Source organism: Nicotiana sylvestris, chromosome 1 (assembly GCF_000393655.2).
Source record: "Nicotiana sylvestris chromosome 1, ASM39365v2, whole genome shotgun sequence".
Lineage (NCBI taxonomy): Eukaryota > Viridiplantae > Streptophyta > Magnoliopsida > Solanales > Solanaceae > Nicotiana > Nicotiana sylvestris.
In genome coordinates, this window is record NC_091057.1 from 7,135,385 (window position 1) to 7,150,101 (window position 14,717).

General features: G+C 35.4%; 1 long non-coding RNA gene across 1 annotated transcript; it reads right to left on the bottom strand.

Annotated features, from left to right (window-relative positions):
- Positions 1–3,600: 3,600 nt before the first annotated feature.
- Positions 3,601–6,675, bottom strand: LOC138873284 (uncharacterized). Its single transcript, XR_011401194.1, has 2 exons — positions 5,355–6,675; positions 3,601–3,897 (listed from the first exon to the last, which is right to left on the bottom strand). It is a non-coding gene; the product is annotated as an uncharacterized lncRNA (long non-coding RNA).
- Positions 6,676–14,717: the final 8,042 nt, after the last annotated feature.

A 14,717-nucleotide genomic window follows, 5' to 3' on the forward strand; every position in this document is an offset into this window, starting at 1 on the left:
GGGTAGAGAAAAAGTATGGATTTTAATTAATTGAAAGGTTTATGGGATGTGTTATATATGTGAAGTCTTGAACACAAGACAGAGAAGAAGATAAAAAGAAGAGAATATAGAAAGAGATACGAGAGAAAAAATACACACACAGATAGAGAGAAAAAACGGACAGAGAATAGAAGAGAGAAAAATTCCGAAAAAATCTACTGCTTTCTTTCTTTGTTTGAAATCAGCATTAATTGTTGTTGTTTCATAAAAGTTGGAAGCATTTGTTTTTGGATTACTACTCCACCGGTCTGTTACTGGGTTGTTACTGTTGCTGGGCAGTTGTTGCGGTTGTACTGTTATTACTGCTGCTGATTCTCATCTTCATTTTCTTTTGCTTCCAATATCAGGTACATATCTGTAAATTCATGTCACGAAAAGCTTCAACATGACAAATTAATGAAGTTCGGGAATTATAATTCTGTTTTCCATTCGTTCAAGTTCATTAGTTAAAAATTTGGTTTTTGTTTCAGTTGATTAATATAGTAGTACGTTTGGCGTAATGAATATAAGATAATTGTTACCTCTTAAAGTTCGTTTAAGCGTTGTAATAATATCATCTATTTCGGAATTTTCATTAAGTGAAGTCATGATTGAAATATCAAGGTAGGGAACATGGCATAAAATGGGCCATTAATTACATCCCGTAATATTGTTAGCTAAATGTAAAGTAGAATGGAAGTATCAAGAAATTACATTATTAGTATATCTTGTAAAAAATCTGATTTTGGTTTAGATTGATATAAGTTGTATGTTCATATATGGTAAGATAACGGGTATATGTATAACCATAAGAAAGGTGAATTGATTAGCTTGTTACGACGTTAAAATATTATGAATGGTTCCGACGAATTGATTAGCTTGTTACGACGTTAAAATATTATGAATGGTTCCGACGAACAACTACGTTGTATATAAAGCAATTTTATTGAATCAGTTTGTAATATTTCTTTTTTTCTTATCAACTTGACTCTTATCTTCCATTGCAAACATTAACCAAACCATTATAACTTTGGACTAAAAACAAGTAGATGAGAAGGAGATATAATTTCTTCGAAAACTATTAGTTTGTTTATCAAATTAATTCTCTTTCCTAGTTTTATATGCAATTCATTTTTTGGGTATGCATATATTGTATTTACGGAAAAATGGTATTATTAATCCCACGTTTATTTTTACCCTTTTAAATTTGAATGGCTTGGAGAAATATAATTCTTACGCAAAAAATATAATTTGCGGTTAACATTCAACAATTTATGGAAAATCTATACTACTATTAAGAATATTTTGCGTGCTTAGGGATGCGTTCGCGTAACCTGATTATATTTCTAAAAGCAATTCGGATTATGCGTTCGCGCAACTTCGAACGAACATTTAATAAAAAGGGGGCTCTTCGGAGAATATCAATATTAATTTCATATAACTCGAGATGTGCGGTTCAATATTTAATTATACAAGAGCGACGAACGTTCTTAATTTTATTTTAAGCACAATTTCGAATTAGTCTTTTTTTTATTAATAAAAAATTTCAAAAAAAATAATAATTATTATATTATCAATATCATTGTGTATACGTACGCGTGACACGATTTTTCACGTTAAAATATATATAATATATAAAACGGATACACGTACGCGTGATTCGATTCAAAGAAGGGTCTTTAAATCTAAATAGAAGCGGTAACAATAAAATCATGCAATAAAAATGTATTTTACAAATCAAAATAATCAAGCCGAATATAACAGTTGAGCGACCGTGCTGGAACCACGGAACTCGGGAATGCCTAACACCTTCTCCCGGGTTAACAAAATTCCTTATCCGGATTTCTGGTGCGCAGACTGTTAAATAGACAGAGTCATATTCTCCTCGATTTAGGGATTAAAACCGGTGACTTGGGACGCCTTAAAATTCCCAGGTGGCGACTCTGAAACAAACAAACAAATCCCGTTTCAACTGTCCTTTAATTGGAGAAAACTCCCTACGCACCCTCTCGGGTATGTAAAAAGGAGGTGCGACAGTGGATATTGCATTGAAGTGATCCATAATAATCATACACCTAGGACCCCCTTCCCTTTATTTGCTTTCATCTCTTCTTGTAAAACTATTCAAATCTTTTTTCATAAATTTCTGCCCTCTCTACTTGCCTTCAAAAGTTTTCAACCTAATTGCAATGTTATATGCGAGTCCTTATTTGAGCCTTGATTGTTTACTTGTAAAGTCACAATTGTAACATGGCCGGGACCACACTAGTGGATCTTGAGGGATGCCTAACACCTTCCCCTCGAGATAATTTCTAGCCCTTACCCAACCTCTGATTTTCCAACTCAAACCTTTCTTAAAAGTGTCCTAATGCACTACAATCATTAGGTGACGACTCTTCAAAATTCCAAAACCCAATTCTCGAAAGGGAATAGAGTTGTCCTCATAATGTCGTATACCCGATTTCGACTCTTAGAAAAAGGGGGCGTCGACAGTAACTGTTTCGGTTTTGTTAATAATATAAGGATAATCAGTTAAATATGTACTTCCACTTTTATTTCTAATTGATTAGCTTTTGTTAATCTTAACTATGAAAATGTAAAGGAAAAAGGTGATTATAACTCTAACGTTGGCTTGCCTAGCGAGTCTGATGTTAGGCGCCATCATGGTCCCGACGGTGGAAATCCGGGTCGTGACAGAGTTCTTTCTTCGTATTTACTTCAAACTGTTAAAAATAGATAAACTGTTCTAACGTTGGCTTGCCTAGCAAGTGAAATGTTAGGCGCCATCACGATCCCGACGATGGAAATTCCTGGTCGTAAAAAAATAATGATGAGATTATTTAGTTTATTGTTTGTTCATTGGACTAAAATTAAGTATAATAGAAAATATGTGTTCGATTTTACACTAGATAAATTGAGATAAACTTTTATTTTTAAATTTAACTTTAACTTTATCACAAAATTGGTTCACAAGTTTTTACGGTTTTGCCATATGGGTAAAATTTGCATATATTGTTCAATCGTTTCCAAATTTTACTGGATAGGCAAAAATTGGTACTATCTTAATTCTGCAGCTATCTTGTTATATTCTTCATAAGTTTTGCTGGATGCAAAAATCTTGCATGTATTGTTTCATTGTTCACAAGTTTTCTGGATGGATAAAACTTGTTATTATAATAATTTATCTTGTTAAATTAATTGCAAGTTTTGCCAGATAGACAAATCTTACTTCTGTTCATTCCTTATTCTACTGATCTTTTTAAATTGTTCGCAAGTTTTCCAGATTAAGAAATCTGATATGTGTTGTGTAATCTTTATTCAACATACCTTGTTGAATTGTTCATAAATTTTATCATATAAATAGATCTTTTATTTGTGTTGTTCAATTAGTCACATGGGGTAAATTTTGATACTATATATCTTCACTAGTTGTTTTTTTCTTAAATGTTCCTACAATATTTATAACTTGAAGACATCATATGTACTCTCATCCAGTCCTTATTTTTATTTTGATTTGAAGACTAATCATTCCGTCTCGTTCGATCATAAAAAAGCCAAACGTGAATTCTGAATTTATAACCATAAACACTAATTAGTAGTACTATTTATTGCCAAGAATTAAAATTACAGTACCACAAAGTTGAAAGACAGCCGGACAAGACATGTAAAACAAAACACAAACTAATACTTATAAGTACCACAATGTTGTGCGTATTTTATAGTCGAAAAATATATAATATATAAATATATATTTTATATATTTTGAAAGTGACTATACAATATCATTATTCTAGTTTTTGACACAACATTTACAAAACGCACATATTGCCCGACGAACTCCTGAACCCGATTGATCACTAATGTTGTTTGAATCCATTGCTGCAAAAAAGGTTATGATGTATTAGCTATAGGTTAACCTAAAAAGGGAAATTTATGTCAATAATTTTCAGTGTTACGTTGCCAGCAAATACTCTATTTGTTTCAATTTGTTTGAATCTTTTTCGAGTACAAGAGTTAAATTGACAAAGTTTTATGCGAATTCATAGATTCTGTAAGTTTTTTTAAATAAAACTGACAAATTTAAAAATTACATAAAAAATATTATAAGTTATAGTAGTTATCAATTAAATATTGAAAAATTATTTGAGAAAAACAGAGTCAAACAAAACATTGTTCGACTCCCAAAATAGTAAAGGTTCATTGTTTTTGAAACAAATTGAGTAATTAGAATAAATATGTCCCTTCTCTAACAAAATGTTTCATTCAAGAGATAATTAACTGTGCTTTCCATAACAGCATCTTTTAAAAAAAAATAAAAAATAAATCAGCGGCACTTAAGAAATAGAGAGGGAACCCATTTATTGAGGAAAAGTACTTTTCACCATACTTTCAAAAATAGAAACTAGTATGTTTCTTCCATCATATCATTACTTAAGTTTAGATTGCCAGGTGTAATAGTTTTAAATGATACTCCTTTTGGTCTATTTTGAATTTTTTTTGGTCGTTTTCGCACATATTAAGAATTTACCTTTTAATATTAATTAATAATGAAAGTGATCATATTAACTTTAATTTGTTCATTGGAAATATAACAAATACTCTCGGGCTCTTTTCTATAAAGGCAACTTTAGAAAAAAAGAGTTAATTTCTTCCCGATATCTGAAAAAATTAAATATTATAGATCACAAGAAAAAGGCCAAATATCCAATAAAAGTAGACCGAATGGAATATGATTTATAACCTCACAAATATATATACTTGTTTAAGAACCATACGTTTTATTTTCTTTTTAATTTTATATCCAATCAAATACTATCACATAAATCGAGTGCTCTTGGGAGTAATAATTTGTACATGAATATTTAAACATTTTAGATGTGTTGGGATATAGAGTTTAAACTATTATACAAGGTAATTACCAAATTCAATAAAGATAAAAAGAAGAAACTTATGCTGTGTTGGGATATCATAAGATAACGAATATTTTAGATGTGGAATGTCTCAGAAAGTTTCAAAATGCCTATTAAACTTTCAGCAAAATGTTAAATAATACTTATGTAAACATTTACTCCCTTCGTTTCAATCATGTGTTTTACTTTCCTTTTAAATTCGCTTCAACAAAGAATGCCACCAATACATTTAATAATTTTTTAATTCTGAAATTTCGATTTTTTATTTCATTAATGAGACTTCTGTATAAGATATTATGACATAAGATCACAAAATTCAAAGCAAAATGTTACATGAATATTTAAACATTTATAACATCCATTTGCAGACTCAAAAGGTTAAAAGTGAAAATAACTACAAGTAATAGAGTGAAGAAGTAAATAAACCTTGGGTAATTGGAGCAGCCGCCTTAGACATCTCCCTTGCATCAGCTTGTGAGGATATTACCATTACCAAAATAGCCAAAGAAAAGCAAAGAAAAAGAATAGTTTTGGAAAACATTTTGATAGATGAGCTATATCGAGTTTTAATTTTTTGCTGTGAAAAGGGAAATAATGTTTCTCCCCTATTTATAGAACAACTTGCTCTGAACAAGGGAGAAAAATGACAAAAAGGAAAGCCTTCACAAAAGACTTACTTTAAAGTCACGCACGCCAAGGTAGACTGAGTTAGTTGGGTGAGTGATTTCCCACATAAGAGACCTGAGATAGATTCCCTCACTAGCAGTCTCCTCAGTCAGAGCTCGTCGTATCGGGTGTACCTAATGCGGTTTATATCTCTTGTGTAATTTGTGAGCTAATATACAGTGGGCGAATTACCCCGTGTGCACCCGAAGGGTAGCGGCTACGGGTTTGCTAGGAACTTTCCAAGAAAAAAACAAAAACAATGTCGTTACATGGCCACTTGACAAATTGTATCAATTTGGATTGTTTACTTAGGGCGAATTGTTTTAATGGGAAACAATGGGCCAAATGTAGATAATTGGTGGTCGAGTGATTCCAGCTCTTGACGTAGATAATATGTGGCCGAGTGACTCCAACTTTTGACGTAGATAATAGGTGGCCGAGTGACTCCAACTCTTGACGTAGATAATTGGTAGCCGAGTGACTCCAACTCTTGCCCAAGACCATATAACAAACCATCCCCCAACAAATATGGGACACCTTAATAAGAGAGACAAAGCTAGCATTCGAAGTTTATAAATTCTTAATTTATCACAAACCCATAGTTTAGCTTAGAAACTGGGTTCTTAAATAAATATTTATACATATTTTATGTATTTTCTAATACGAATACAAGGTTTAAACTGAGTTTGTTCGAACCTGCGAATAATGCTCTTCCTCAGCCCCTACTTAACATCCCCCGACGCTCGAAGGAAGAAATGAATTTTAAACTTAATTCAACTCTAAAAAATAGCTAGTCTTGAAATATGAATTATCTCGAGAGTCTATGATCATATAAGGAGACAAACAACCGTAATTCCGCCAATATGAGAATAATGCTATTGCTAACTTCCATTGATGAAAAGATGAGATGGATCGTGAAAGAAACGTGTTTCCCATAATGTGTCTTGAGTCAAGTTTAATTTTTTCAACTTTATTTATTTATTTGTTTATTGCATATCATTACTTCCTTAATTATTTTTGGTGAAGTCCAAAATTTACCAATAATAAGGTACAATTACAATGTAATGATCTCGTATCACATTTTGATGCATAGTGTATTCCTCAATGATACACAATTTTCTTGGATTCTTGGCAGCCTCATTCTGGTTTGGAAAATTGTAGCCATTTGAAAACCATTTTAAATACACTAATAACTCCTTGTAAAATGGTTATACTTTCTTGGCAGCCTCCTGTGGGGTCCAGCCCATATTTTAAAGAAGTTATTTTCTTCCTTTCTTCTTCATTTTCAAAGTTGGCAGAAGCAGGCAACCCACGTTTCTCATTTTTCTGTTAAAAATGACAGGCTGCAGAAGTTGAAAGGTCAAGGTTGGTAGGCATATTTTGCCTATAAAATGAGAGCTTCGGCTCTCATTCTTTTATCACAATCTCAGAGGAAAATATATCTGAGAGCTAGAAAGAAAGAATGAGGTTTCACAGACAGGGTATAAGAAAATAGTCTGTGAAGAAAATAGAGAGTGTGAGCAATATTATAGTGAGGTGAAATATCAAAAGAGGGTTATTTCTTTTGAGTATTGTAGTGGTCTTTGTAGTATTTTACTCGGGCCTACAAAATGTAAATTCCTTACTATAGTGATATCAGTTGCTCCCTCTCGGGGTCGTGGTTTTTCCCTTATTCAGAAGGGTTTTCCACGTAAAAATCTTGGTGTCATTGTTACTCTTTTATTCTTGTTAATTACCGTATCTCGGTGCTACATTATTATTCCGCTTTTATTACCGAGAATATCATTTTGGTAGGGGGTTTATTCCCAACAACTGGTATCAGAGCACAGGTTCTGCTCGTTTACTGAAATACTATTCACTATCGGTAGTACTATACTTGGTGAAAAATAAAAATGTCTGGAGTAAAGTACGAGGTAGAAAAATTCAACGGAGATAACGGTTTCTCAACATGGCAAAGAAGGATGAGAGATCTGCTCATCCAACAAGGATTACACAAGGTTCTAGATGTTGATTCCAAAAAGCCTGATACCATGAAAACTGAGGATTGGGCTGACTTTGATGAAAGAGCTGCTAGTGCAATCAGGTTGCACTTATCAGATGATGTGGTAAATAACATCATTGATGAAGACACTGCACGTGGAATTTGGACAAGGTTGGAAAGCCTATACATGTCCAAAACACTTACAAATAAATTGTACCTGAAGAAGCAGTTATACGCCCTACACATGAGTGAAGGTACGAATTTTTTGTCACATTTAAATATGTTTAACGTACTAATCACATAGCTTGCCAACCTCGGAGTGAAAATCGAGGAAGAAGATAAAGCCATCTTGCTATTGAACTCGTTGCCATCTTCGTACGATAATTTGGCAACAACCATCTTGCACGGTAAGACTACTATTGAGTTGAAAGATGTCACATCGGCTCTTCTACTCAATGAGAAGATGAGAAAGAAGCCTGAAAATCAAGGACAGGCTCTCATCACAGAAGGTAGAGGCAGGAGTTATCAAAGGAGTTCGAACAACTATGGTAGATCCGGAGCTCGTGGGAAGTCAAAGAACCGATCCAAATCAAGAGTCAGAAATTGCTACAACTGTAATCAACCAGGTCACTTCAAAAGAGATTGCCCAAATCCAAGGAAGGGCAAAGGTGAAACCAGTGGCCAGAAGAATGACGACAACACAGCCGCCATGGTGCAAAATAATGATAATGTTGTCCTCTTTATAAATGAGGAAGAGGAATGCATGCACCTGTCAGGTCCAGAGTCGGAATGGGTGGTTGACACAGCGGCATCTCACCATGCCACACCGGTAAGAGATCTTTTTTGCAGATATGTAGCAGGTGATTTCGGCACAGTGAAAATGGGTAACACAAGTTACTCAAAGATTGCGGGGATTGGTGACATTTGTATCAAGACAAATGTCGGATGCACATTGGTTCTAAAGGATGTGCGGCATGTACCTGATTTGCGGATGAACTTGATCTCGGGAATTGCTTTAGACCGAGATGGATACGAGAGTTATTTTGCAAATCAAAAGTGGAGACTCACTAAGGGATCATTGGTGATTGCAAAGGGAGTTGCTCGTGGCACGTTGTACAGGACAAATGCAGAAATATGCCAAGGTGAATTGAACGCGGCACAAGATGAGATTTCTGTAGATTTGTGGCACAAAAGAATGGGTCATATGAGCGAGAAGGGATTGCAGATTCTTGCCAAGAAATCACTCATTTCTTATGCCAAAGGTACAACGGTAAAACCTTGTGACTACTGTTTATTTGGTAAGCAGCATAGAGTCTCATTTCAGACATCGTCTGAAAGAAAATTGAATATACTTGATTTAGTATATTCTGATGTTTGCGGCCCAATGGAAATTGAATCAATGGGCGGTAACAAATATTTTGTTACTTTTATTGATGATGCTTCACGAAAATTATGGGTTTATATTTTGAAAACCAAAGATCAGGTGTTTCAAGTTTTCCAGAAGTTTCATGCTCTAGTAGAAAGGGAGACGGGTCGAAAGCTAAAGCGTCTCCGAAGTGACAATGGAGGTGAGTACACTTCAAGGGAATTTGAAGAGTATTGTTCAAGTCATGGGATCAGACATGAAAAGACAGTTCCTGGAACCCCACAGCACAATGGCGTAGCCGAGAGGATGAACCGCACCATTGTGGAGAAGGTGAGAAGCATGCTCAGAATGGCTAAACTGCCTAAGTCATTCTGGGGTGAAGCAGTTCAGACAGCCTGTTACCTGATCAATAGGAGTCCATCAGTTCCGTTGGCGTTTGAAATCCCAGAGAGAGTTTGGACCAACAAGGAGGTGTCCTACTCGCATCTGAAGGTGTTCGGTTGCAGAGCTTTTGCACATGTACCAAAAGAGCAGAGAACAAAGTTGGATGATAAATTTGTTCTCTGCATATTTATCGGATATGGAGATGAAGAGTTCGGGTACAGACTGTGGGATCCTGTAAAAAAGAAGGTCATCAGAAGTAGAGATGTAGTCTTCCGAGAAAGTGAAGTTGGAACTGCTGCTGATATGTCAGAAAAGGCGAAGAATGGTATAATTCCTAACTTTGTTACTATTCCTTCTACTTCTAACAATCCCACAAGTGCAGAAAGTACGACCGACGAGGTTGCCGAGCAGGGGGAGCAACCTGGTGAGGTTATTGAGCAGGGGGAGCAACTTGATGAAGGTGTCGAGGAAGTGGAGCACCCCACTCAGGGAGAAGAACAACCTCAACCTCTGAGGAGATCAGAGAGGCCAAGGGTAGAGTCATGCAGGTACCCTTCCACAGAGTATGTCCTCATCAGTGATGAGGGGGAGCCAGAAAGTCTTAAGGAGGTGTTGTCCCATCCAGAAAAGAACCAGCGGATGAAAGCTATGCAAGAAGAGATGGAATCTCTACAGAAAAATGGCACATACAAGCTGGTTGAACTTCCAAAGGGTAAAAGACCGCTCAAATGAAAATGAGTCTTTAAACTCAAGAAAGATGGAAATGGCAAGCTGGTCAGATACAAAGCTCGATTGGTGGTTAAAGGCTTCGAACAAAAGAAAGGTATTAATTTTGACAAAATTTTCTCACATGTTGTCAAAATGACTTCTATTCGAACAATTTGGAGCTTAGCAGCTAGCCTAGATCTTGAAGTGAAGCAGTTGGATGTGAAAACTGCATTTCTTCATGGAGATTTGGAAGAGGAGATTTATGTGGAGCAGCCAGAAGGATTTGAAGTAGCTGGAAAGAAACACATGGTGTGCAAATTAAATAAGAGTCTTTATGGATTGAAGCAGGCACCAAGGCAGTGGTACATGAAGTTTGACTCATTCATGAAAAGTCAAACATACCTAAAGACCTATTCTGATCCATGTGTATACTTCAAAAGATTTTCTGAGAATAACTTTATTATATTGTTGTTGTATGTGGATGACATGTTAATTGTAGGAAAAGACAAGGGGTTGATAGCAAAGTTGAAAGGAGATCTGTCCAAGTCATTTGATATGAAGGACTTGGGCCCAGCACAACAAATTCTAGGGATGAAGATAGTTCGAGAGAGAACAAGTAGAAAGTTGTGGCTATCTCAGGAGAAGTACATTGAACGTGTACTAGAACGCTTCAACATGAAGAATGCTAAGCCAGTCAGCACACCTCTTGCTGGTCATCTAAAGTTGAGTAAGAAGATGTGTCCTACAACAGTGGAGGAGAAAGGGAACATGGCTAAAGTTCCTTATTCTTCAGCAGTCGGAAGCTTGATGTATGCAATGGTATGTACTAGACCTGATATTGCTCACGCAGTTGGTGTTGTCAGCAGGTTTCTTGAAAATCCTGGAAAGGAACATTGGGAAGCAGTCAAGTGGATACTCAGGTACCTGAGAGGTACCACGGGAGATTGTTTGTGCTTTGGAGGATCTGATCCAATCTTGAAGGGCTATACAGATGCTGATATGGCAGGTGACATTGACAACAGAAAATCTACTACTGGATATTTATTTACATTTTCAGGGGGAGCTATATCATGGCAGTCTAAGTTGCAGAAGTGCGTTGCACTTTCAACAACTGAAGCAGAGTACATTGCCGCTACAGAAACTGGCAAGGAGATGATATGGCTCAAGCGATTCCTTCAAGAGCTTGGATTGCATCAGAAGGAGTATGTCGTCTATTGTGACAGTCAAAGTGCAATAGACCTTAGCAAGAACTCTATGTACCATGCAAGGACCAAACACATTGATGTGAGATATCATTGGATTCGAGAAATGGTAGATGATGAATCTCTAAAAGTCTTGAAGATTTCTACAAGTGAGAATCCCGCAGATATGCTGACCAAGGTGGTACCAAGGAACAAGTTCGAGCTATGCAAAGAACTTGTCGGCATGCACTCAAACTAGAAGACAGTGCTACCTCCTCTAGATGAATGAGACTGGAGGGGGAGATTGATGATGTCCATCTCATTGAAGAAGTATTAGGCATGTGCCTAATAAGAGTTTTCTTTGGTTTGGTAGCCAACCTTGTTGACTTGGTTTGGTTGGTAGCCAACCTTGTTGAATTTCTTTGGTTTGGTAGCCAACTTTGTTGAATTGTGAAAAGTGTGTGTAAATTGTCAAATATTGTAGGCTTTAGAGGGTGAAGCTTTGGCTATAAAAGGAGAGCTTCAACTCTCATTTCTACACACCAACAAAGAGAGAAAGAAAGAGTGAGGTTTCACAGACAAGGTATAAGAAAATAGTCTGTGAGGAAAATAGAGAGTGAGCGATATTGTAGTGAGGTGGGAATATCAAAAGAGGGTTATTTCTTTTGAGTGTTGTAGTGGTCTTTGGAGTATTTATCTCCGACCTACAAAGTGTAAAATTCCTTACTATAGTGATATCAGTTGCTCCTCTCGGGGTCGTGGTTTTTTCCCTTATTCAGAAGGGTTTTCCACGTAAAAATCTTGGTGTCATTGTTACTCTTTTATTCTTGTTAATTACCGTATCTCGGTGCTACATTATTATTCCGCTTTATTACCGTGAATATTATTTTGGTAAGGGGTTTATTCCCAACAACTGGTATCAGAGCACAGGTTCTGCTCGTTCACTGAAATACTATTCACTGTCGGTAGTACTATACTTTTGATAAAGGTTATTTCTATACTTAATCTAATCAAAAATCTTAGGTTCGAACTCTAAAAATGATAAATCTTTTTATAGGAACCGTCTCCTTGTACAGCGAAATCTTTCTATAACAGCCTTGTTTGTTCCGATATTTTTTGGCTGCTTTAGTGAAGTGTTTTTATAGAAATCATGTATTATAACATAACATAAAAATTGGTTCCAAGAAAAAACTTGTCTTTTATAATGAAAGACTGTTATATATGAATATTGTTATAAAAAGATCTGACCGTAGTAGAACGTATTCAACGTGAATTAGATTTAATCAGATTTGGTTTCAAATATCACGTGACTAAAGAAAAATACAATACAATTAAATACCATACAATTTAAAGACTAGAAAACAAGAATATATATTGACCCAAGACTTGTTGCAAGTTCCAACAATATAATAACTATTAACAAAACAAAACACAAACTAAGAGAAATTAACTAGAGGAAAGTGAATAGAATTATATTAGGCTATTCATAGCTTTCCCTTTATTCTCAAAACTAGACTCACACCAGCACAAGTACATTAGTCATGACATTTAGGACATTTGCTGCAAATCTGGTATTTACATGAGTAAATTTTGCAAGCTTTGCCAATGATTTTGCCTCCAGGTTTTGCACCTTTTCGTATCCAACCCGGTATCTTACGGGTGATTCCTGCACCCGTCTTCTGATCAGTAATGCTGTTTGAATTCATTGCTGCACCAAATTAGGTTATGTAGAGTAATGTATTAGTTATAGGTTAACCAATAAAGGAAGAAATTAATTTGTAACCATATTAATTCTCAGTGCTGCAGGCATAAATAATAAGTTAGGATGAACGTGCGTTCCTCGTCTAACAACTTAAGTTTTAAATAAAATGATCACACGATTGGCAGGACAGGGCGCTGCTTCATCTTACCGAAGACATAAATCCCTTAATAAAAAGGCGTGGAGGTCGAGAATTTGGGTAGAAGTTAGTAGGTAGGCATGCATCTTCTTTGTTCTTACTAGTAATATCAATGTTAATCTTGTATTTTCTTATTTTCAGATTCTTCTCACTACCTCTAGTTCTGTCGCTTCGATTATCTTGTTATCTTACTGGTATTACTGCTTATTTCTACTACTTTTTCATCCTTCCTGGAGTTGAGTCTATCAAAAATAGTTTCTCTACCTTCTAAAGATAAGGGTAAGATCTGCGTAAATACTATTTTTCTCATGCCCACTTATGGAATTACACTAATTTTATTGTTATTGTTATTGATCCATAATTGATTGAAACAAGGTTTTGAATATTCAAATCTAATTGCCATCCAAAAGTAAATATATTTCACGTGTTTGGCCAAAAAAGAATCATGGCCGCAAGAAAGAATGTTGACATATAAATAATTAAGTTGAAGTGACCCTGCTCTAGCAATAGAGTTTAAACTATTATACGAGTTAATTACCAAATTCAACAATGACAAAAAGAAGAAATTTCTGCGGTGTTGGGATATCATAAGATAACGAATATTTTAGATGTGGAATATCTCAGAAAGTTTCAAAATGCCCATTAAACTTTCAGCAAAATGTTAAATAATACTTATGTAAACATTTACTCCCTTCGTTTCAATCATGTGTTTTACTTTCCTTTTAAATCCGCTACAGCAAAGAATGCCACCAACATTTAATAATTTTTTAATTCCTAAATTCCGATTTTTTTCATTAATGAGACTTCTGTATAAAATATTATGATATATTTAAGATCAAAAAATTCAAAGCAAAATGTTACCTGAATATTTAAACATTTATAACATCCGTTTACTGACTCAAAATATTAAAAGTGAAAATAACTACAAGTAATAGAGTGAAGAAGTAAATAAACCTTGGGTTATTGAAGCAGGCGCCTTAGACATCTCCCTTGCATCAACTTGTGAGGATATTACTATTACCAAAATAGCCAAAGAAAGGCAAAGAAAAAGATTAGTTTTGGAAAACATTTTGATGAGCTATTTGGAGTTTCAAGTTTTTGATGTGAAAAGGGAAATAATGTTTCTCCCCTATTTATAGAACTTAAATAATAATGTCTCGTGCAACTGTCAGAACAAGAGGGAGAAAAATGACAAAAAGAAAGCCTTCACAAAAGACTTACTTTGAAGCCACACCTGCCAGAGTTGGCTGAGTTAGTCGGGTGAGTGATTTCTCACATGGGAGACCTGAAATGGATTCCCCTCACCAATAGTCTCCTCGGTCAGAGCTTATCGCACCGGACATATCTAATACGGTTTATATCTCCTGTGTGATTTGCAAGCTAATATATACTGAGCAAATTACTCAGTGCGCACCCGAAGTGTGGCGGCTGCGAGTTTCCTAGGAATTTCCCCCCAAAAAAACAAAAAACAAGGTCGTTACATGGCCACTTGACAAATAGATCAACTTGGGGCGAATTGTTTTAACGGGAAACAATGGGCCAAATGTTGATAATTGGTGGCCGAGTGACTCCAACTCTTGCCCAAGACCATAGTACCATCCATCC